The sequence below is a fragment of the Myiozetetes cayanensis genome, unplaced genomic scaffold (genome assembly GCF_022539395.1).
Source record: "Myiozetetes cayanensis isolate MyiCay16 unplaced genomic scaffold, myiCay2020 scf13, whole genome shotgun sequence".
Taxonomy (NCBI): domain Eukaryota; kingdom Metazoa; phylum Chordata; class Aves; order Passeriformes; family Tyrannidae; genus Myiozetetes; species Myiozetetes cayanensis.
The window spans coordinates 16,112,199-16,137,781 of record NW_026086937.1 but is presented as its reverse complement, the minus strand read 5'-3'; the positions used below and the strand labels follow the sequence as shown (position 1 = coordinate 16,137,781).

Below are 25,583 nucleotides of genomic sequence, written 5' to 3'. Positions count from 1 at the left end.
AAAACATGTTCAAATAAGCACTGGAGAAAAGCAAAGACCTGGGCCAGAGGCCCAAGTCACCTAAGATTTTATGTGACCCTCGGCTATTTAATAAGTAACAGCTCAAAGGAACATGTGGACTGATTTCAACAAGAGCTTTCCTGTGTGTGTTTGTCACAGATTTCTGGTTGCTCTGAGATATCCAGATCATTCCAGATGTGAAGTTTGGAGGGGTTTACATCTAGATTTTGTTTTCTTCTGTGAGAGTGGCTAAATTCACTGAACATCTATACACTCTGTATTTTTCTTAAATGAATCAGAAATCAGGCTTGCCAGGATTGGGGTTTGTGTTTGTTTATGCATATTATCAAGGCTTAGATAAAAGGACACTTACTCAGTCTACCATCAACACACTGCCATGGTTTAAGGGGGAGGGAAGAGAACCCCCGGGGTATATGAGGAATATGTGAAAATCTGAATCACAGAGATGCTCTTTTATTTACAACCATAATTTATTTTCTATTTAAAGACCAATTAAATAGGAAATGAAAGAAAACATAATACAGCTCTGGTTGAAGCAGAAAATTATAATTAAATCATTGAACATCTTCGTGACAGGATATTTTTTTAAAAGGAACTATTTCTTGATTGTTACATATTTTGATTTTTTAAAAAGTGTGAGGAGTGTGTGACCTCAGCAGCCACTGACTCTGAATAAGTGGTGGATACCAAATTGTCGTTTGTGTCTTTCTGAAAGTTATCCATGTGTCTTCCTTGTATCCAGCATTTTTGCTGATGCCTCTGTTCAAGGAATCCAAACTCACAAGTGTGGAGTTGCAGGATGTAAAAGTTGTTGATATTCATCATTGTATCAAAGAACTGTGGGCATGTACTGACCTTGAAAAAATATTTTGCTGTGTAACTTAGTGCTGTGTGGCACATGCAGGTTTTTGTTTCTGCATAAAATCTGTTACTATGAATGCTGGTTGCATCTGTGTGTGATTAATGACTTCTGTCTCCAGTGTATGTACAGTAACACAACCAAGCAATGCACTGCGAGAGTCCCTCAATTCCCTGAAGACGTTTCATCACAATGAGATGCATTTTCAGTTATTATGCAGCTTTTTGTGGTTTGTTTTGGTATGAACAGGCAAATATTTATTCCTTTTATACAGATTTCCTCCATAACCTTCATTGTTCTAACTCATCTTACATATGTAGTGACAGTAAAACTGAAGGTGAATGCTAAACCAGTAAGAGTAACACACACTGATAATATAATGTATAAAAGCATTCTAAGTTCTCTGGGAGGGAATTGTTATCTCTGGAAGCTAAAATGCACCAAATTCACTTTTTGTATCATTATTTTGAAATTTAGGATTTGTGTGTGTGTGTGTAGGGGAGGATAGTTTTGCAAAAGGCAACTATTATCAAGGTGCTGAAATTAATTGGCTGCTTTAATTGAGGTAGATTACTAGCTAATGCTTTCTTGAATACAGTAATTCTCCTATTAAATTATCTTTGAATAATTACCTGAAATTTCTCAGCTGCAGGGACTGATGGCTATTTAATTGCACAGTGATGTTGCTATATAATTACTTAACAAGGTGTCCTTTAATAGTTTAATTCCCCTTTCCCAAGGAAAAAAAACCCTATGACTTCTATTTTTTAAGTGCTCTGATTTTATTTATTAATTTACAGATAACTTTGTATCTGAAACAGTAAAAGAAAGCTATTTGTTGACTTGCTTTTAAAAGTAAGTCTTTTGATTCTTCAAGCACGGATTTGGACTCAGAAGAGTTTTGGCACAAAAAAAAAAGTGGTTAGGCTTTCCTTTAGCTTCATTTTATTTATTTTGTGGGTTTGTTGTTTGGTTTACAGTGTACTTTGAATGATACATTAGAAGCTCAGGTCTGCTTTTCAAAGACCTAGTAATTATGTATGTGTTGAGTTTTGTGGACAGGGAGCTGTCCAGATAATGGTACCTCCTGAGCTGAAGCCAGGCAGACTGACCAGGAATTTTAAACCTGTATTTATTCCTCCTGGTCACAGAGGGTGAGGAGATTGCCTGCTTGCTGCTGGTTCCTGAGCAGTGAGAACAGCTGTTTCATCAAAGATGTTGAAACAAAAGTTTAGACTGTTCAGGGATCAAAAGACACAAAGGCCCAAGATTGTGCCAGGGTATAAATTTCCTTAGTAATTCTAGGATATACTGGTTTTTGCTGGCAAGAAATACCCTACATTGAACAATACAAAACTTAGCAGCTACAACAGAACTTATTAAGTCAGAACTTGAGGCTGAAGCTGGAGAGGAATGGTAGGATCATCTTACCTCTTCAGTTACATAAACATTTTAATCTATATGGGTCTGCTGGTTACCCAAAATGTTACATTCTGACCCTTGAAGAGAATCACAGAGTGGTTGGGGTTGGAAGGGATGTGGTCCATCTAAAACGTGAGGGCTTTTAAATTTCCTTTTAAAACCAGAATTCTATGCTCATAGGGGTTACTGATCAGTCTGAGTTTCACGCTGTTTCCACTGATCCACAGAAGGTGCCGTCTATGAGCACCTCCTCCTGGGAGCCTAGCTCTGTTCTCCAGAGGCTTGGGGCTTTGATTTTTAACATGCCAAGTTCTATCCTAAATAGCCTTCAACATGTATGGCAGCCTTTTACAATGAGACTGGTGCAGGGCATGTGCAAAATAAAAATGTATGTCACTAACACACCTTTTTGAACCTCTTTGAGGAAGAGTTCCAAACCCCCATTTCTGTATGCTGCTTTAAAACCAGAAGGGAATGATCAATCCAGTGTTATAGAAACAGTCTCTGTCCAGAGGGATTTTTTTTTTAGACAAATCTCTAAAGGATAAAGCCAGGAGAAGAATGGCTGCACTGGATCAGAGCAAAGACACACGTAGCTCAAGCTGTCAGGAATGAAGGCATCAGTACCACATGTTATTTCATGAACATACAATCCTTGATTCATACCATCTAGTGTTATCTCCACTTCTATCAGAGTGGAATAACAAAGGGGCTTTTTAATATCCATTGATCTTGCAAGCCTGATAAGGGATATTCATTGCCTGATATTCAAAGATGTTCAACATCACAAGATGGCCAACAAATCAGGCACTAAAGATTAGATTTTTAATTAGAGTAAACTGTACAGCTGTTGACTGGATGGGATTTTTGTCAATTTGCATAAATAAGACTGAAAATTGCTTGACACTCATAATATTTTCCTTAATGCTTCAGTCAGGGAGTGGCAAACCCAAGAATAAAAAAGAAATCCTTTATTCCTCATGTTTTCTCTGAGCACAAATCCACCTCTTGTCCTCTTCTAATTTCTTAGTAGCTTATTATCAGCAAGACAGTTTTTTCTCCTTGGGTAAGAGGATGCTTGGGCCTTTATCTCATTTGATCTTTAAAAAAAAACTGTAATCTTTGGAGAGTGCTCCTAGAAACTTCTACCAGAGAAAAGTGGCCCAGGATGTATCTGGAAATGAAAATCTCCATGGAGGATTTGAATATGGTCACTCCTCTCTTACAAACATCACTGTTCCTCTTTCACCCAGAGCACTCAGGATGTACTGCTGGAGTTTTCATTAAATGTTTGTAATGACATGGGTACATAAATATTATATGTTCATACTTTACTGTACCCAGAGGTCTGAAATTGTGACTGGAGCTCAGCTGTGCTAGGTCCTGTACGGTGTTTCTTATTAAAATCCCAGAGGCAAAATACTCCCACCCTGAAACTCCTTCAGCCTGCTGGGGGTAGAATTTGAGGTGTGATGTACAACAGAAAGACTGGGGGACGTAGGAGGCACCTCTCCAGAAGGTTTCCAAGTCTCTCAGAAGTTTGTAAGGCTCTTCTCAGTTTTTCTTACTTTCTTATTCTTTTCTTTGCCTGTATTCATTCTTCTTTGCTTTGACCTCTGCTTGTTCTTCATCTCTTTCTCCCCCCATGCAAACCCTCCCTTTTCATTCCTGACTCTTTACTTCACTCCTCCCCTCACTCATTCTCTTCAGCATTGCAGCAATGGTAGTCAAAAGAAGAAAGGCACAGAATTATCTGTTACTAAATGGGTGGTGCTGATGGAAAATTAGGGAGGAGGAAAAGAGGAATTAATTATCCATAATGTAAGGGTTAAGAAATAAGATTTTCCCAACTAACACTAATATCTGAAGAAATCCTAAATTTGTGAGAAATGTGAACATTCCTTCATCAGAAGGCTCTGTAACTATACTGTTAGAAAAGGAAAGAGAGGGTCAAACCTTGTCTTTATCCCTACTTTCTGTAAGTAACCTGCAAATAGATTTTTTTTTCCTCGTTTGCAGAGCATCTGCTGCTCCAATTTCTCTGCTTCTTAGGAAGGATGAGGTGTAATTGTAATCTGTTGCTTTGAGATCTTTCTATGAAAGACATGAAACAAGCACAAGATATTATTGCTAGAAGGCAGTATATGTAACCAGTCACTGGCTAGAAGATCACCCATTAATTTTTGTTTTGTTTATTTTTAAAAAGGTATGTAGCTGGTATGGAGAATATGCCAAGTCAGCTGGATGAGTCAGCACAGGCAACACAAAGTGAGTGAGTTTGGTTTTTTTAATAGGAAAATATTCGCACTCCAAGTCAATTTATTGCAATAATATTACAATTCCAAAAGCAGGAAAGTGCTGTTGACATTTTCTTAGTGTTTTTTATTGCAAATGTGGTTCCATATCCACCTAGTGAAGGAGCAGACAGCTAAGATACTCTGTGTCTGTGTTTGTTTACTCCTAGAAAAAAAAAAAAAAAAGGAAAAAACACAGCCTCCACTTCTGTCCTTGACAAAAGCTAATAACATGTATTTATACTAGGCAATGTCTGTCCACAGATTTTTCTTATGAAAACTTCAGCGTAATGATAACAAAAATTATTTTCCCTTGTAAATATGTTTTGCAAATACTTCTGCATTGGTGTGAGGTCTCACTGACCGCTCAGCAGAACAAATGAGGTTTTTGAAAATCAGTTCTTCTCTGCTCTGGAGTGGAAACACATCAAACATCACCTTAGAACATATGAGCAAACACTATTTTTGTGGGCATTTTGGCTTTATATTTGCAAATTGGGCAGAATGCTGATAATGTCCAAATAACCTACTATAAAACACAAAAGGTAAATCTGATTGCAGAGTCATTTTACTTGAAGGGACATGCAAGATGATAAGCAGATGATTAGACCTTCTTTAACCCTATGCAATGCTTGGGGCTGGAGAGTGACTTGAAATTTGAGAGGGAAATTAATAGGACATAAAATTGTTGGCAGTGGCATAATATTTACCCCCTTTATACTATTTCATATACAAAAGTAACTAGAGAAAAGAATTGTGGTCTTCTTCCTGATGTGAGATTTGATCAAGTACTGAATTAAACAGCAATGTTTGGGTTGTGCTTGGTGGTCTTTTTGTTGGGAATGTGGATAATGAGTCATCATGAGGCTGCTCTGAATTGTGGGGTACTGGGATGGGGAAGGAACTGAACTGCTGTCAGACTTCGCCAGCAATGGGAGTTGCAAACAGGGATCGTACAGCTCTGTCCAGAAATGCCTGTGACAAACACAGTTTGGTAAATCGGTGAATCCAGGCCTCAGTTTCCTTAACTGTTCTGTTAGCAGTTAAATGAAGTGCTGATATTTGCTCTTTCTGAGCAACTCTTGCTCTACACAGGTAGAGCTTATGCCTGCCTCCATAAGCTCTATTGGTTTTAATTTCTTTTTAATGCCAGATGAAATATTTGGGGGGTGTGGCTTTCCAATAGGTAGGTGTGTGATTTTTGATTTAGAATAGCATCCTCAATTAATGATTGAAGGAAAAATAGTACTTGTGTACTTTTGGTGTGTTTTTGTGTTTTTCACAATTTCCTTTTGGTTTTTCATACCTCAATCAGTGAGCAGAGCAAATAAGTTACTTTTCACTTAGTGGTTGTAACAAAAGTTGTAATGTCATCTTGGATACTTAATGCTTTTTCAGAATGAAATGTAACCATACTGTTTGGAAAGTTTTTTAAAAAATAAAATTTTCTTAAGATGGAAATACCAAATATGTTGAAAAATGCAAATTTTAAACATTTAGTAGCTTTAAATTTTTTTTAGTAGATGACTTTTTCTCTTGGATGAAGTATGAAGGTGACAGTGAGAGTTCTCAGGTGGCAGGGGAGGAACACTCAGCATTCAGGAGTGCCTTCAAGGCAACAGAAGGAAGAATTTACTGGGGACAGTCACTTGTAAATCAAAGTCCCTGAGTCTGCAGGAACTGAGCATGGAGACAAGGACCTGCCAGTAAAGACACAAGTGGGTGCACAGTTAGGGCTGTGTGTGTCATCTTTGTTTTGGTTCTGTCCAGCATTACTGATTCTGAAAGAAATATTATAATAAAAAGAAATAAAAACACTGATACCAGATTAGTCAAGAATTGCCCAGATAAAGCTGCTGTAGAAACACAGACATAGCTTTGTATCAATGGCAAGGGTGTTAAGTTTGTACATGTGAAGTGTGCCTTTCCATACTTCATATATTTCATTTTCTGTAACCTCATCACTTAATTTCATTATTATTCAGTTATTTTTTTTTGAGAAGTTATGTCTAATATCTCTCTTAGCTGCCTGATGCATATTTTAATCACATAACAGAAATAAGGTTCTCAGATCTCAGTTTTGCAGGAAATATCTGCCCCTTTGCCTGTCTCAGTCCGTGGGAGTTCACACATCAGTCATGGGACGGGTCCCATCAGGGTGTTTGAGTCTCTCACAGGGGTGTCTGTCTCCTGTCATGTGCTGGGCAATGCCACATGCTGGGTTTGTGCCATGTTCAGCTGTGGTCTGCAGGTACAACCAGGGAGCCAAACTCTCCAGTAGCTTCTTGGAGTAACAGTCCCAGCTGAGTGGCTGATCTCCCTCTGCTGCTGAGCAGCACCAGAGCTTTGCACCTGCTGAGGGATCCCAATACCAGGCTGAAGGTTAATAGGATCCATTCTAGCAGCTGGGATGCTGAGGCTGGAGATGATCCTTGCTTCAGTCCCTCACCACAGGTAGACCCATCTGTAATACAGAGTGCTGAGTGGGGACAAATCAATGACTTGAGCCCTCAAGACCGAGTAGGTGTGGTAGGGTTTCTGTCAAAAGAATGTGTTCACTGCTGTTCCTTGTCTAAAGTGACATGGAAGTATGGACAGTTGTTGAGACCTGAAGTCACTGTGTGAAGGACAAGGTTTTCAGTTCAAGTTGGCAAAATAAATTGTTTTGTCATAAAAAGTAAAAATTATCATTATTTATAAAACTTAAAATGCCCTGAAGCAAAGTAGCTGTATCCTCTTCAGCCTTATTTCTTGTCATGCTGTAGAAAAAACTGGGTCTTGATCAATTGATTTATGTATCTGGTTCATGTTTCTATCTCGTTTCTGGTAATAAAGAAAATCAAGATCAAGATAGTAGCTGTCCTTCAATATGCCAAGTATAACAGTACAAAAACTGTATTTTTGAAATAGAAGTATTATTCCAGCAATTTTAGATGCTTTTTTTACAAGAATCTTCGGACACTTTATAAGGATGTAGTTTTGGGTATGCTTTGGAGTAGATAGAACTGAGGCAGGCTCTCCTTTTGTGTTGAAAAATTGTGACATTTTTCCTCCTGCTCTTGGTGGAGGGCTAGTACTTGTTTATCTGGTACTTCTTGAGGTGATGGTAAGACAAATTTTGGTCATCATGGAGGTTCAAAATTAAACATTTTCCAATACTACCCCTGCAGACAGAGTATTTGGGTGTTATAGCAATTACATCTGATGTCAAATTTGAAGCTCCGCACGTATACTTCATTGCTAAAAGCGAACTTAGTAAGATTGCTCTGCCTTTAAATCAATTCTTTATTACTAAAATAAATCTTAGAATAAAATTAGAGTTGCAAATTAAGCTATTTGGATCAAACACATTGGGTTGAACTCAGGTTCTTTGGATAACACAAGTTGAACTAGGTCTTCTTTTGTGGACCTCAGCAAAAAAGTAAGATATTATTTCCAAAATTTCATATCAAGGTGTCCATGACACTTCCTTTTCACAGCCTCTTGTGATTTTGTGTTTTACACTCTCTTCTTTTCTCAAGTTTTGCAGCTTTCCTCTGTTTCAAATTCTGGATATTGGACATTCACTTCCCAGTACTAAGGGAATATTTACCTTGTTTCTGACTTTCTGGTGAAGTTTCAAATTCTTGTTATCTATATGATAAGAGATAATATATTTATGCCCCAAATGGTCATAAAATATTCTGTCTCTGATTTAGATTTATTTAATCTATTCAAATGATAAAGACTGAAACCCTGTCTGTGCATGTAAAGTTGGCATTTGTATGCAGTTATGATATCTCAAATAGCAACCATACAATCACTACAAAAAAGTACAGTATCATTCTAGCTGGCCTTAAGCCATTACCCTCAAATTACATATTTTATTAGAATTATACTACCACCTAGGGAAACTTAGAAGTCCGCCTTAGATCCTGCTTCTAAACCCTGGCTTTATTAATAATAACAGAACATTTTTTTTCTTTTCTTTGTAGGTAGGAGGCAGAGTTGGGACATCCTTAACAATATATCTGGCACTGAATCTAACTAATAATACAATTTAAGAGAAAACAATGCCCTCTTAAATTTTTAAACTTTTGTAGACCTTTCAACGAAAAAATTGAGTTATCCTTATTGTAGTACATTTCTTTTGAAACCTTGAAGATCCCTATATTTGGCCTGAAAATATTTTGGTTACCATCATTCAAACAATGATGCTCAACAAAGAGCAGGCAGGTGACGTTTGTGCCCTTGCCCTTGGTTTGGGTTGCAGCCAGGAGGGGGCACAACGAGTGGCTGTTCCCTTTCACCCTTCGGGAAGTTCATGGCACAATTAGAGAAAATTTATGCAGGGTTTCATACAACACCTTTTTATTCCACTTCTAATGTATGAAAGAAATAATGGCAAGGAGAAAGAGCCACAGTGTTATATAATAGGAGAAATGCATTTTCATTTTCTTTTCCCTCACACCTTTTTTTTGCATTTTATGCATCTTTAGTCTTCAAATAGCACTTAGGACATAAATTTGAGAATATTTTTCTTTAGTTATAATAAAATTCAGTTTTTCTAGATTTTTATAAAAACTTGTTTCATCAGTATTGTGTATCTGGACTAATGTAAAAGGTTGTCACGAGTATGGTTTACAGGCATGTCATTCACACATGAGAATTGTAATCAAATCTGTAGGTCCTGAGGGTCTATAAACTCAAAGCAATAGTTAGATATGACATTTTTTACTTTGGGTAAGACTTTTAGCATGTTGGGTAATTAAGTATTTGTGTGCACCAAGTATGTGCTCAACTGCTTGTGTAATTTCCATGAATAGCTGGTTGCACACATAAGTACATAATTAATTAGCTGCTTGTGCTATTAACTGCAGTGGAAGCACAGTTATGTCAGTTTGATTGTTTAGGAGTGTGTGTGAGAAATTTTTGGTGCTTGTCAGATACAAGAGTAGAGAAAGAATAAACAATAGATATGTATAAGTATGATCCATACACAGCTGTCTTCATAAGGCAGTAGGTGTTATTTTAAAAATACTACCTAATTGCAAAATGTCCAAGAATCATTTTCAGTCAGCTCCATTCTGACCTGTAAATCCAAACAATGCTCTCATATCCATCTTTAGCTCAGGTGTTTAAACCTCAGTAGCAGTTTTTCTGTACAATTCTACATCACCAACTTGGCCACACAGTTCTTGGTTTTTAAATGTGAAACATTTGTGAAGGAGGCTGGAGCCCAAGAACTAAAGTTGATGAAAGTTTCTTCCCTGCCCTCACTGGGCTTTGGATCAGGCTCATCAAACCCTGTGAGGGGCAGGTTGCTTGCACAACAGTTGTAGAGGCTCTTTCCCATGAATGAATAAACCATTTATAATTGTACTTTGTAAAGTGCACAGTCTCCATAAATGGGATGAGATTTTTTTTTTTCTCCTCTGAATTGAGCTCTTTGTGCTGAAATGTGCAGTTAGCACAAATATTCATCCTGCTCTGCTGTATAAGCTGAAAGGGCCCAGAGGAAGCTTGAATGTGCAAGTCACACTGACATTTTGCTCCTTGGTCCTTTGCCCTGATATTGTAACATCGCTGTTTCTCGGCAAAGGAGTCAGTGGGGAGAATACCCAGCTAATACGAGAAAACTTTAACTCCTCATGAGTGATAAAATTCAGTGCTAAAATGGTGATGTTATTAATTTAATTCCCTGGTTCATTGTGTATTTGTGAGTTTTAGGAGCAGGAACCTCGCACAGTTATGAAGCAGAAGAGATGTGTGTAGATTGCTTTTTTGTTGCAAACCAACAGCGAGCGCTACAATACTTAGAAGGGAACTATAATTGCTCTAAGCTTTTCCTCTTCTGGGGTGTGTAGTACTCTGATCTTCATAATCCTGGGTATTGAGAAACTGAATAACAGTTGTCTTGTTTAAAGTGAAAAACATCAATTGCATCTCTCCTCCCTGACTCTTACCCTGGCAGTATTGCCTTGAAAAGCAATTTTCCTCCAGAAGCACTGACACATTAGTGTCCTTAAAAATTAAGATGTTGTTTCCTTAGGCCTTCAGATTCTGAAAGCAAGTCACCATCAGTACTCTTTATTTGAATATGTTACAAGAATGTAAAAAATAAACGGATGCAATAACAATTAAGTTTGTATATTTGAGACAAAAAGACGGACTTTTCGTGGGGGTCATTTGTGGTGGAATGCTGCTTTGATCAGAACTAAGCTTCAGAATTAAGGTAGCTGTAATTATTATCATCCCCGTGAAAATGTGCACACTCCTCATACATAATACTTCTATTTTTCTAGCCAGGATCTCACTACATATTTTATTTCAATGTCTGGCCATTGGTATTTTCATTCAAAGTCACATTAGAAATAACTAACAGGCAAAATACTCGTACACATGCTTCAGAGTACCAGAAACAAACAAACAAAGCCCCCCAAGTAATTGTCAGCCCATGTCAGCAATTCAGTTATTAGGATCACATAAACCCATGTCTTATATATTCCACCCAGAATTGTTTTAAGGTCCTTGTATGCATAGAATTTTGAAATATATTATTTGAATATAAAAGTAGATTATGTATTTCCCCTGTGGCTGGCCAAATGTCTTTCCAACAAAGGGTAAAATAAGAAGGCTATTTTTTTGTGTAAAAGAGTGATCTTTTTAGTCATGCTTGATTGCTTTTTCAGGACTGTCTCCATTTATAATGAGATATTCTTGGACTCATTTGAACCAGAAAGTTTAGTAAAATTGTTACATTTTTTACATAAAATATCTTGAATTATTTAAGCTATCTCAAACTCAGTATTTTTAAATATATGTGATATATATTGGATTTTTTGCTTCACAGACTGAATGTGGCAGAAATGGAAATATATTTAACATATTTACAGGAAATATTTGTTTTAATCTTTCATACTTGTCAGCACTTCACACTAATTTAGTCTTATCTGCTGCTAAGGAGTTACACAGTAAGGGATGCACTTGTTATTCAAATCCCTATTAATGTTTCATATCATAGTTTGGCAAGAAAGCTCTTCCTGTATTGGGCTATGATACAGGAAAGTTTTAATTATCTGTACTTTTCAGAAAACTTGGCCTAGGACATCTGTGCTGAGAACAATGGTGTGAATTTACTTTTATCAGCAGTTTAAAATTACATTATAAAATGTGTTCTGCGATACTGTTCTTATAAAATCTGATGTGGTATGAAGTGTGCATAGCTTGAGGAAAAAATGCATTTTTATTATAACCACTGTGCCCAGATAAAATGGCAGGTGTGCAATGCTTTAGAAATATTTATTTGTAGTTAAAGATAAATTTCACATGACCTAGGTTTCCGTTTCACTTTTGGAAAATACAGTCATACTTCCATACTTAGCTTGAGTCCAGTACTTCCATTATTCTATGTTTAATGTTTTCAATATATTTTGTAAAATATTTCATTGTAATGCTAATAGAGCTTACTTAAGCATTTCCGTACTTTACAGGCAAAAAAATCTCTATCAGCTGTAGATCAAGTAGCAAAACCCTCCAGTAATTCTTTTTCAAAGGAACAAGTTGTAATCCAAAATTTTATTTTGCAGTATATTCTTCAGGCAGTATGAGAAGCAGCTCTTTTACTTCTGAACCCACAGCAAAAAGCCCGTGTCTCATCTCTCCTGTTCATTGTCCATTCTTTTTGCAAGATTTATTTTTGCCTGTGGTGCTGAACTGAAAAAGTCACCCAGCTAAAATGTAGTTACTTCATTTCCAAGTAAAAACAATAGTGTTTTCATGTCCCTACTTATTATTATTCTGAGAATGTACTAATTTGTTACATCCAAGATGACGGTTAGTTTGGGCCATGAAAGGGGCACTGTGCCAACCACTGCAGTTAAGTAAAAGGACTTCTTTCATGGGAAGTAGTGGGACAGAAAGTAGCCCGCGGTGCATGTGGGTACGGGGAGGCAGATTGCCAGCAGAGTCATCCTGGTATCAGGCTTTGCTGTGTTGGGCTCTGAATGAAGCTAAAACTATGATTTCACTAAATGTCGGCATGGGCAGCCAAATTTTCAAGCCACTAGTGCTCTAAGGAGCAACTGATAAATGTTTTATCCCCGCGGGCTGTAGTTGATGTTGCACAAGGATTTTGCATGTGCTCAATGCATTATCATTCTTGGCATTAAGCTTAGATAATTGTCTACTTATATTGAGCCTGTAATAGCAAAATACAAGTGAAGAGGCATGTTTTACAAAGTAAAACTATGAAATAGGTTTAGCTATATTACTATGGATTTTTTTTTTTGTTCTATCCCACTAAATTTGAATGAGAATGAAGTATGATTCTATACCTTAATTCTACTCAAACCAGGGTGGTCTCATAATTTTGTTTTTACATGCATGACATTGCTTAAGGTCATTAGTTGTAAATCTTAGTATAAAAAGACTGAAAATATATTCAGTACTTTGTAGTTACCGAATACATATTTAAAAGCCCCTATGAAAAGTCGGGACCTACATGGCAGATTTTCAGTTGCTGAATGGTCAATTTAATGATGTAGATTAGCTGTATCTAAACAGTAAATGGAGATAGGCTGTTGCAAGGCTTTGATGAATCTCTCTGATGCATATCCCAGTTGATCAATTTTCTAATTTTAGAGATTAGTATTATGCTTTTCAATCCTAATGTACTCTCTGGTTACATTAGTTTTGAAATTTAACTTAGATCAGGTATAACTTCATTTACTTTTTGTTTTTGTTTTGCTGTGACTAATCTAACAAGCACAAATTACATTTTAATTTGGTTTTTCTACTGTAATAGTCTCATTTTTTCAGTCATTTTTACTTAGCATTACCTGACTTCTAATTAATTATTTAAATCACAATTGTATATTAAAAAAGAGCCTAGCATATTTCTTTAAGTGTTTTTAAAAGGTGGCTTCCATTCACAGATTTTGTTCAGCATAGTTAAATTCAAGCATTAAAAGTTTAGCAGCTAAAACTTTAATACAAAAAATTACTTACTAATCACATAGATGATTACTGCAATAGCTGTGTATATTACTGCAATAGCTGTCCGTACTATGACCAACTTCATTATGTATATAAATTCTGTTTATGCTTTATCTATTGAGAAGAGGAGGGAAGCTTTATGTGTAAATATGAAGGAATATTTAAATAATTTCTTTTGGGAAAATCCCATTTGCTTTTGTTGCTTGCGTTGCTGGAGGTGAAGTAGTTTCTGTGTAAGTGTAAATTACTTGGGTTTTCTTAACATTTTCAACATGAAGGTCAATGTTTGTCTACTAGTGTCAATCCATTTGATAAACTCTCCCTCAAATACATGCAAATCCAAAAAGGTTATGGAGTATACTATTAATTTCATCCTTACAAGTGCTGGATCTTTAACATAAAGAACGCTTAATTATTTGTAATAAAACATTTAACTCCAGTGATTTATTGCTGTGGTTTGCAAAACTGCCTTGAACCGCTTTCTTTTCATTCCACTGATGGTGGAACAAACATTTCTTTAATAAGGATGAAGCACATTCTAATTTTGTTGCAGAAGCTTAGATAAGGATCAGGCCCCTCTGAATCACTGCTTTGACCTATGACATTGAAAGTGCTGAAGCGCTTTGGCAAAAGAGGAGTTAGTCATTCATTATTATGCACAGGACTTTCCAGCTCTAAAGGGGCTCTGTGCTTTCTCTCAGATAGACTTTGTTTGTTGGAAATGAGAACTGTATTTTGGCAGTAAAGGACAAGAACTGAAGCAACTCTGCAGGCAGACTCATTATGACATAATCCTTCATTAATCCTTATTCTCTATTAATAGATCATGACAGAAGTTTTGCTTTGGTTGACCATCTTCACCAGCAAGCTACGAGAAAGCAGTAATAGACAAAGACCCAAATAATAGACCCAAGCTCTTCTTTTAGGGCTATCATTTTATTTACAGTTTTAAGGAAGTGTTAGAGCGTGTTACCTTGGAGAAGTTGGTATGCCAAGTGACCTCTTTTCTTCAACCTGGCTTAGAAATGTGTATCTTAGAAATGTGATTTATCTGTTGGAAAATGGATTACTTATACCTACTTACCTGGTAGATAAATACACTGTAAAAGTTAGGTGTTGATTGCAGACTTGCTGCAGGGAAAATGTAGGGAGGGATGCAAGGGTTCAGCTGTAGTGGGGGTGGCAGATAAAAGTTAAAGGAGTGAAAAATGAGAGTGTAAGTGGCATTTGAAATGAACGTGGCAAAATTTGGCAAAGAAAAGGAAAATCTGAGAGCTTTTTGTTTCAGAGAAAGCTCAGGAGAAAATTCCATCTAACTGAAGTGTTTGAGAATGTATTTTTTTGTAACAATAGTTTTTGTAACTATTGTATTGCTTGTTATAAAAATTTTTAAAAAACCATTTAATAAAGAATAATGAGGTTCATATTTGCCTGATGTAGCAACGTATAGTCCTATAATAGACAGGCAGTGGAAAAACAAATGCTGGGGAAAAACAAGTAAATTAAATATTCTTGGTGGAACGTTGACCCTTGACTAAGTTGTGCCTGGTTCTTGTTAGACCTGGATTTACTTACATTAGATCTTGACTCTGCCACAGTGATAGAACTTCTAGATTAGTTTGCTTCTCTGCTGAGGTGCTCCTGTAAGGCTGCTGATGACAGAGCAGGCTACTGGGTTTTGTTATACAAATTAGGCTTTGTAAAATTTATTAATGTTGTCAAATATAATTTGAATATAAGCCAAAATTTAATTTCTGAAGCAATTGTATGTATTCTATAAAACCATTTATTCATTTAAACTCTGGTCCATTTAAATCATAATGATCTGTGATATTTAAGTTTTTTAAGAGGGTAAACCTGACTACCTCCATGACCTTCTGAGAAACTATGCTGATTTACATCCAGTGTGAATTAGATCCCTAATTTTATTACATCTTCTTGTGCTTTTGTAGCTCTTTCTTATCATATATACTGTAATATCAGTTTGACTAGGGAAGAATGGTGTAGAAAATCCCGCTGTTTTAGAAACTGAGTGAAGAAGATTTGGGGTTTTTTTAACACAAAAAGTATATTGGATCTTTGAGGCACTTCCAGAGTCCAATACCTAGAGACATAGGTGTGAAAAACAAGTATATCTGAAAAATATAATAGTTACTAAGATAAAATGTTGTTTGCTTTTAACAAGTCAATATTTCATGCCTGAAAATCTCCATGTATTATTCTTTTTTGAGGTTTCTTAGCATCCTCTCCATACTATTCAGAAAGGTATGAAATATAAATAGATTGTTAAATTTTTCCATAGGGAAGGTTCACAGTTCAAAGAGAGGAGATAATGCAGTGTGGCTTACAATTTAGAATTTTTATTGCCATTTAGTGTAACACTTTACACAAACAAAAGCTCTACACTTGCTACACACTGTGAGAAATTATTGGCAAGTGTGTTTTTCCCTCTACAAGAAGCGCTTATTACTTCAACTTTTCTGCTGAGAATTTTGAATCTCATTTGGACATAACAGGGCCGTTCAAACATGGAGTTAGAGAAGAAACTGTAAAACATAATTCAGAGTTTCTAAAGTGTGTATGTGGCACTCTTGTTTTGCAGTTCTCTGGGAGCAAGTGCAATAAAACTTCTGAGCGTAGTTTTACTCCTCTCGCGACTCTACACACACACACATAAAATATCGGTAACTTTGACACGAGGTGTGCTTACAAAAAGGCCGTTGAGTGTTCAGGTCCTGATTAAAGCTCACTGCTTCAGCACATCTGGTTTTAATAGTTGCTTTCTGAAGAAGAGATTTCTGATAGTAGGCAGCTCTTTAACCCAGCAGACAAAAGGCATAACGGGATGTAAAGGAAGGATGCTGATGTGCCAAGTCTGGAGATGAGATACCAGTTTTTAACATAAAGAGTAATTAGCCCATCAGAGTGACTTAACTAGCAACAGGTTGGACCATCCATCATACTGAACTTTAAAACTGAAACATCCTGTATTCAAATAGATATTATGTCTTGAATGTAAGTAACAAGTTGGAAGAAATACGTGAACTTCCCCACAAGGCTGTTATATGTGGCTTTAAAATTAACTATTGTATTTTTCTGAAGTTCAATCATCATTCATAATTTACTGTTATACTACTGTATATGATTCAGATTAAATCATCTCTGATTGCTGAAAGTTCCGTGGTAAGCCAAGAGAGAAAAAATTATTCATCATGTTTTCAACTATTCAAAAGTGATGGCACCATGCTGGCTTGTGGCACTACCATACTCATCCTGCAAGAACCAGAATTGCTATAATATATAGTGTCTATAAATAGTAACCCTATACTGTTATTGCATTTGTTGTCCTTCTTTTGGCTCAGAAATTGTGTCTTTGGAAAAAGTTATTCTGATTCATCTCAGTCTCCTTATTAGTCTCAGAAAAAAGTGGGTTCAGCACACCCAATCAGCCATTTTCCTCAGTTGTTAAATCATAGTATTCAACTCTTCACTGGACACTATAGCAGGATCTAGAATATAAGATAGGCATCTGTGTAGCATGGATTTAAATTTTTTTTTTAAGTTAGTTAGAATTATTTTGAGAAGACGAGGTGGTGGGTGTGCTGGATTGCAAACTGAATGATATCATGCTATAGTGAGAAAAACAGTATAATGGATTATATTTAGCAAGCTGTGAAACAGTTGTTTTTTGCTGCTTGTCACTGAAAAGACCAAGGATAAGAAATGATAGACTTAAGTTAGTGAGAAAGTTTTGTGGTTAGAAAGAAAAAAGACCTTTCTAACAGTATGAAAAGTCAGTGATGCAGTTTACATATATTTATGAAGTCACCATCATTACAAGCTTTTTAACAGGTTAGGCAAACATCTGTCAGGAGTGACATAAGCAGAGATGATCCTGCTTTTGTCAAGGCAGCTGAATTTGAACAGTAGGAGGGTGAAGAAAATGTGAAGGCCAGACTAGTATTTTAGGTTTCTGCCAACCATCCTCTCCCTGACTAAAACAATGGTTTCTTCTGGTAACCCATAATATCCAGAGGATTCCAGGATTTTCTGTGGGCTGTCTTTCTGTATTGGTCAAAGGAGCAGCATAAGCCATAGGGGACCTTTTCTATTCTGGTTCCAGGAGAAAATTATTTGGTGATAGAGACAGTCGTTATGGGCACAGTTGTAGGACTTGCAGTTAGCCAGATAATGTTGGCCATCACCTCAAATGGGATGACGAGAAGCTCCAAAAGCTGTGACATCTCTCTGATCCTGTTTTTTTCTAGCAGTAACTATAATAATAAGCAAATCTGACAGACTAAAAGGTAAGAGAGAAAAAAAGCCTGTAAAGTGTGTATTGTCCTGAAAGCTTGTGGTTTGGGACGACCAGTTATCAAGTCTATGAGAAGGTCACCACCTTCATAGACAAGGTATCACCTAAAGTCATGGGGGACTTCACTTTCAAAGTCTCAGAGCAGCTTTCATGGCACTGATGTGGCTCCCCCTTGCAATTAGCAGCAGTGGTCTTGGAGTTCTCATTTCACCATTCACATTTCCCCAGGAAATAGAAAATGGGCCTCTGGAGGGGCCTATACTTCCTAATATTGGAGTGAGAGGAGGTTTCTCATCAAAATCAACACAAAGGATCTTTTTCCAGATTCTGAAGAGAATAGAACATGGTAATGTAACTTGAATTTAATCAACTAAAATTAAATTTTAATAATATTAATTAAATATAATAATATTAAAATAATAAAATTAAATTTGGTTTGTTCATGCAGAAACTATTCAGAATGGCAAAGGTGATCACCAAAAGACCCGCTGGACTTCAAAATATCTTTTTGTGCCTCTTGGAAGTACTTGATATTGTAGAAGTTCAAATTGCTACCAGTTCAAAGTCCTGTAGATATTCATAGCAGAACAGTCTACTTTGGGGAAAACATATTTATAAATACATCTACAAATGGCTTTCTGCTTTTATTTTTTTCTATACCTGTAACGATCATGATGGATGCCTTATTGCTGGATGGGGAAGCTCAATGCTTGTGTGTTCAGAGAAAGAAATATAAATGCATTTTGGAATCAATGGGTGATTTGGAGGTCCTCACTACAGCAAATCTTAGGAGATCTGACACAGAATATCAGATATCAGTTTCCATTCTAGAGTCACTCATCCTTTGGAACAGCTAGACAGGAATTTTTATGGACGCTCTAAGTAGGAAACCATCATAAAACAGCATTTTAGATTACAATGATGGAAAATAGTTGCTTCTGCAGCTCAAATGGAAAATAAAAGACCAATAAAAGGTTTTTCCTTTTTTTTTTTTTTTTTAATAGATGTATACTTTTTATGACAGTCAACAGTTGGACTCAAAATGCCTATTCAGTCGCTTCTTGACCTGTCTGTACTTTTTGATTCTTTGAGAAGCCAAATAAGTACTTGTCACTTCTTATTTTGGATTCTTCATACCTACAGTAGCTTTGGTTCCCCATGATGCCACATGTTTCAGGCAGTAATTTTGAAATGCTGTGTTTTATTCTTAGGTATTGGACACTGTCTCTAAGCTCTGGTTTTAATAATATGTTCAATAGAAAGGTAATCAAGTGGAGTAGCTGTTGCTTTGGGATATCCTCACATGTAATATGTGCATTTAATAAATCAGTCAACTATGAAAAAGTAGTTTCTGATTCTGCAGTAGCTGAGATGTTTCAAGGTGTAGTGCACAAAAAATTCCATAGCCTGCCCTTTTGGTTTTGATTTGGTTTGGGGGTTTTGGTTTGGTTTAGTTTTCTTTTAGTTCGGCATATCTGTAGATTTATGACTGAAGGGAAACTCAGGCATGACAGATGTATTCTATCCTTTTTATGCCATTGTAGAAAGTCTGAGTACTGACAGAGTGTTTGCTCTCTTAATATTTCCAGGCAGAGTGACCTCTGCTTAGAGCTCAAGAAACATGATAGTGTATGTATATGAACTATGAGGCTCAAACTGGTTACTGTAAATAGGTTCTCTGTAACTTCACAGGACAAGGGATTTCTAAGCCACTTCTTCTGATTATGTTTCTGCTCACTCCTCTTTTGTCAGCTGGAGATGGCAGATCCTTGTTGTATTTGTATCAAAGCAGTTTTCTGCACAATGCCAGCCAGGAACCAGCACTCTCTTGTACTTAGGCTCCTTAAAAAATGCATCAGGAGATGTGGCAGTCAGTGCTGTTCATTACCATAAAAAGCATCACTTTACAAGTGTGACTCTTGTAGAGTGTCTTTAAACAGTTACTTTTTGGCTTGGCTTTTCTGCTTGTAGCAATATATGGTATTATAGTTGTATATTATAGAGAACCTAAGAATACTTATAATTTCTAAGCTAACTGCCTATATATATATATATATATATAAATGTGTGTGTAATTGGACAGCTGGTAAGTGAGGTAGTAGTTAACAGTCTGATGGCAGTAAGGTGTTATATGTAGGAAGGTGTTACATGTAGAAAGAGGTCTTTTTTGGCACTGGAAGGAGTGATTCTGACTCATTTTAGGCTCTGGAGTGGTGTGGGTGATCCAACACATGGAACAAAGTGAATCAAGGTATTCAAAGGAAGGCAAACGGAAACTGACGTTTTTCATGACAGGAGAATGAGTTTGGTATAGTGCCAACTACAAAAACAAATATGTGCAGATTTGTTCAAAAAATCTGCCAACAGCACACAAACTTTTGGTGAGATGAATTTCAGATTCTGAAACGAAAACAACCAGAAAAACAGAAGAGAAGAAAAGTAATTGGAAACATGTGATCCCGGGTCTTGTGCACAGATTTAATTAAGATCTCTACCTTCCAGTGCCTTTGCCAAACAGTTTTTGTAAACCTTAGGCAAAATATGTTGGCTGGTCCACATTTGGAGGCACAGGCGTTAATTTTCATGGTACAGAGGGAATCCCTTTGTTCAGAACTATGTTACTTCAAACGAGTATTTCATTAGGGTGAATATTTATGTAAATTTTGGATATGCTCTGTGTACTGGAAAAACTCTTCCCGAAAATACGCTTCTCATCGGTAATGAGCTGTTATTGATTTTTTTCCCACTGCCTTGTACCGTTCTCAGAGATGTAAAGCAACACATCTTATGTTTCCTCCCCTTTCTGCACACAGAATAGAAATTACAGCTACAGCTTAGCTTGTTTTGCCTGTGGATCAATGCCAGAAAGCAGTTTTGAAGGTGTTTTAAAATGAAGACATCTGGCAGCTGGCGTACTTACAATTCATTTGCCAAAGACAAGTTGCATGCTGTTGGAATTCTCAATTGAAGGTCACGCACCAGGTAAAAATCAGTCAGGTGGAGCTCATGTGTGGTGAACCCACACACTTGAGGAATTGTTGGCTCAGGGATGTGTGGGTGGGCTAAACTGTGAAGTATGTTTGTCTAATTTTTCCTCCTTAAAATGTGAAGCCCAAAGCTAAAAAGAGGTCAGTAAAGCTGAGAAGAAATCACAAGGCTATGATATTTCAGTGGAACCATCATAAATTAGTTTGAGCAGAGAGTGCCAAAACAGAAACAAAAAAAAAAAAAGGGAAAGATGAATAACAGAATCTGACATAATGTTGGACAAACACTCTACTGTCAGCTGAGTGGTCACACACTTTTTGCTCTCATTTTTTCAGTAAGAAATAGCCTGGAGGATTATTTGTACATAGCTTTGTACTGACAGTGAATTAGTAACACTGTGTCATTGTGCATTCAGTGATTCAGTGACAGCTCTGAGACTAAGCTGTTTACATTAATTGATGTTTAATGGTGTTAATGCAGTATATTTCACCATTATAAACTTTCTCTCCATCAGTATGGTTATTTAGTAAGATACTAATATTTCTAAATCAAGGGATCTGCACCCAGAACGGCTTTACACATGTTTACATGGAAAATACATGTTCTCTCTGTGTGACATGTGGAAATGCTCAGTTTTACTGCTGCAAAAACAAAAGCACAAGGTCTGAATTCTTCTCTCACTTAAGCTTCTTTTGCATTAATAGATATACTTATGACTTGAATATACATAAAAAAGGGGAAAATCTGGAGGAAAATCAGGCCTAGGATACTCGTACGCTGCAACGTTTAAAAGCACAACTGTAGCAGATTTTTCTGCATTTTGCTAAATGGAAGTTTTAATGGGACATTTTAGAATGTCATGCATTCAGTACTTGGTTCGTTGTAGATAAACCTATAAATGAGCTAATTAATTTGAAAAGATTTTGGACAATATTGGGTTCGCTGAAGTATAAGAAAAACCATCTTCCCTACTGTTTCTGAGAGGGGAAGCTCAGAAACTAATTGAGCAGCATTATTCACTTGGTAGGGTCAATACTAGTCCTTGTCAAGCAGTGGAGTGTATCAGTGGTTTCTTCTGATTTGTAAGTACATAAAAAGGTATTTTTGTCATATTTTACCCAAAGCTCTTGGGCAGGGGGACCAGAGATCCCAATTATTCTCTATAAAACCTTTCTCTGAAGCCTAGTCCCTAAACTCCTGGGCTGATTGAAAAGGTAACTTTGTTTAGACTACGAGCTTTTTCCCACAAGAAGTGGGAGAAATAAGGGATGACTGATAATGGTCTGCAGTGCAGGAACAGACTTTTCTGCTTTTAAGAGAGTTCCTTGTAATTGATTGTGCTGCCGTTTGGACTCATGGCTAAAACACTGAAAGATTCAGTGGAGCCAGATCCCACCAGACCATTATTTATGGGAAAAAATAATAGAGGTAAATGCAGCTCTTGAAGAAATTTGTTGTCAATGAAGACTAAAACTATATGGAAAAAAAAGACTATTAATTTAAAACCATTTAACGTTTCTTACTAGGTAAAACCCAAGCTGTACCCCTTCTCTTTCTTCCATTAAATTGTAAGCTGCCCCTCTGATGCTCAGATTTTGGTCAGCTGGACTTTCCAACAGTCCCTATGAGTTCTCCTGTTATGTCCTTGTGCAGCTTGCTGGTCAAAGGTAGCCTGATGTGGCTGAAGCCCTGGGCACTACTGCAAAGTAAATCATAGATGCTTGCTAATATAAATTACTTTGAACAAAAGGTGTCAGAATCAGATGTACAAAAAAAAGGTGAAACTTTTTCACTTCTTCTGGGGAGGTACTATTTAAATTGTGTAAACGTAACAGGGTAAAATACTGGATGATTTTTTTGCTTCATGTAAGAGGGAATGCAGAGTCTAAAGATGAAATATGAAACTGCTTTGAGATGAGGATCTAGAGAAAATGCTGATGATTTGTCACAACTGTTCATCATTGTACTAAACCTGTTTTGTTTTCCTGCTCAAATTCCTGACAGATAATGGCAATCTGACATTCTTACTGTTTTCATTTTAGCGCAAAAAAGATCTACAGATAAGGGGCTGAAACCAAGTAGTGTTATTACATTGCAAGGCTCTTAGTCTCTTAAGATTGATTTCTTGAGTAACATAAGCTGTTTCTACTGCAGTCATATGAATATTTTGAAGTTACTCGTGCTTAATGTGAAATTCCAGTACTGAAAGGAGCCCATGGTTTTCCTGCTGAACTGTCTCCAGGGGTATGAAATAGTGCACTTTGCCCCTTTAGATGAGCACAGGGGAAATATAAGTATTGTGGGGCACATCTTCAAAATGTTGCACCAAAGGAAGTGTTCTGATTTGATCCCAAATAAAAGATTTTGTTAGTCCACCTTAGGCTGTCAGGTGGCAGCTGGTACCCTCTGTGATTGTATCCTAGGTCTGTTATAGTGGTGTTTTTCCTCACTGTTACTCATGGGAGCAGATTGCCAAAGCCACTCTGCTACTAAATTTGTTTTGCTGAAAAACGATCAACAAGAAAACTCTTGATTCTGGGGATCACTTCACCTTTGGTGCCAGTAGATCCAAACTTAAACCTCACAGAGTATCTTTAAAAGCTGTGTGTAGTGGAGATGCTGCTTCAAGTGGTATATTCATAAGGAGTGTTTTCATTAACAATTTCTGAAGCTTTGGGGATGAGAATACTGCCCTCGTGTCTGTGTTCTAATTATACTGAAATGTTAGCTATAAATTCAGTGTTTTTATTCAAGCCTTTCCTTGGCATAATGATGTATTTGGTTTAGTTATTGTTTCTGTTAATTCTAATGCCCCCTGCTGCTGAGGAAATGGCATGTGCTTTATAAATGGAATTATAAATATGTTAAAGGATACAAATTGTAGTCTTTTAAGAATACAAGTGGGTATTTGGGAAGTAAGAAGTAATGCTGTATTAGAATGCAATAACATCTTCTGGACAAAATAGATCCAAACACATCCTGAAAACACAGGAAGGTATAACTACAATCTCACAGCTACTGTGGGAACATGTGTAAACATATGTATATGAACCACTTTTTGTGCATTTCTGGTGATATAGAACAGAAGGAGTGGTGTAAGTAAATTTTAGAAGAAGGTAAAGGACCATCACTGGAAAAGACACTAAGGTGAAAACTGCACAATATCCAGAGACTTTTCCCATTTTCCTTTTTGAATTGGTTTGCTTTGTCTAAATGCTCTTTTTATGTGGTTTTGTTTGTTTGTTTTTAGTTTGTTTTGTTTTGTTTTGTTCCTTTCTTGAGACAAAACCTATTCAGCTTTGGTAAAAATATACTACTGTAATAGGAATGAAAAGTTGGAGTTACACACTTGATGGGTGACACAAGTTTTTATGCAGGGAACTTTTAATCACAGAATTTTCTTTTCAAAATTTAATAATCTGGGCAATTTAATATGGTTTGAAAATTGCTTGACAAACAGATTACTATCAGGCATTATTCTAAGAAAAAGGGAGTAAAGAGTGTTTGAACAAGTTGGAATTTTCTTAAAAACCTTGGAGAAGTACTTCAGTATTATTTGGAAGTGACACAAAATTCAATACAGTTGTGAAAGAAAATTAGGACTACCATGATGAGGTAGAATGAATCAGTAGAATGCAGTAGATAAATATGCTGTAGATCTAAATAAATCTCAAGCAGAATAAAATTTTGCTGAAAAAATAATTTAAATATAGTGAGAAAGATGATTCACTGATGAATATTCATTGTGAGAGACAACCTTGGAAAATGAAACCAAAGAAAATTATATGTGGATAGCAAAGAAACACAGTGGTCAGCAACAAATATATAGTATAGTGCAGTACTTGTACAGAGTGATCATCAGAAGAAAGCCCCTTGACATAGTGTATGTAAGTCTGTCTCATAAAAAACTGTCAAAAATATAAAGAGAGGCATAACCCATCTATTTCTTTTAAAAAAATTTAACCCATCTGTATTTTTAATCTATTTTAACATAAATGCCTTTGTCCTCATATCTCATTTGTGGTTCTCCATGAATTGCATTACTTGAAGTGAGTTTGTCTCATTCTAGTTTTCACCACAGATATCCAGTTGCAGTGGGTTCCCTTCTCACGAGGGGTAGAGAGAGGAACTCATGTACCCAGGGCGTAATCTGGTACTGCCATAAAAGCTCCAGTAGGACCAGCATTATTTTCATCATTTGTATGTATATAAAAAATGCTAACTTTGTAACCCTTTGGCATTTAATGTACGAATTTCTGACTGCTCAATTTCTTCCTGTTTAAATTCCTCATATTTAGAGTCTTTCTCCCAGTCCTCTTTCAAAAATAACTAATATATGTATTATGTGCACAATGGATGGCTTGAAAGACATTTTGTGTTCACTTTACTGAAAGTAAAGTTATTTGTTTTTTTAAATATAAAATATATTACATTGACAACACTCAGATTGCAAGTTGAGTTGTGAAATAGGTTGTAATAAAGTCTGGACTTGAGTGAAGGGAATGAAATTATACTGACTTTTAACAGCTCATATGTTTTACCATTAACTCATGATTTTTGGGGGTTTTGGGGGTTTTTTTGGCAATAAAGTATAGCCAGGAGAAAGATCATCTCTTCTCTGATCCCACTGTTCTCTTTCAAAGAGGTAGGGAGAGTGTTTTCCACATCCAAATGGCCACTATATGGTGTTAAGTAAATGACAGCCCTG

At 36.5% G+C, this 25,583-nt stretch overlaps 1 long non-coding RNA gene across 10 annotated transcripts in view; it reads left to right on the top strand.

Moving 5' to 3' along the window:
- The window catches only part of LOC126636094 (uncharacterized), a 280,135-nt gene that overhangs the window by 120,824 nt on the left and 133,728 nt on the right, over nucleotides 1-25,583 (top strand). Inside the window, exon 3 of one of the 10 annotated variants that reach the window (XR_007627890.1) lies at nucleotides 4,509-4,570. The exons of the other annotated variants lie outside the window; for them this stretch is intronic. This is a non-coding gene — a long non-coding RNA (uncharacterized LOC126636094). The remainder of the gene's footprint in view (nucleotides 1-4,508; nucleotides 4,571-25,583) is intronic. 10 annotated transcript variants of the gene reach the window in all.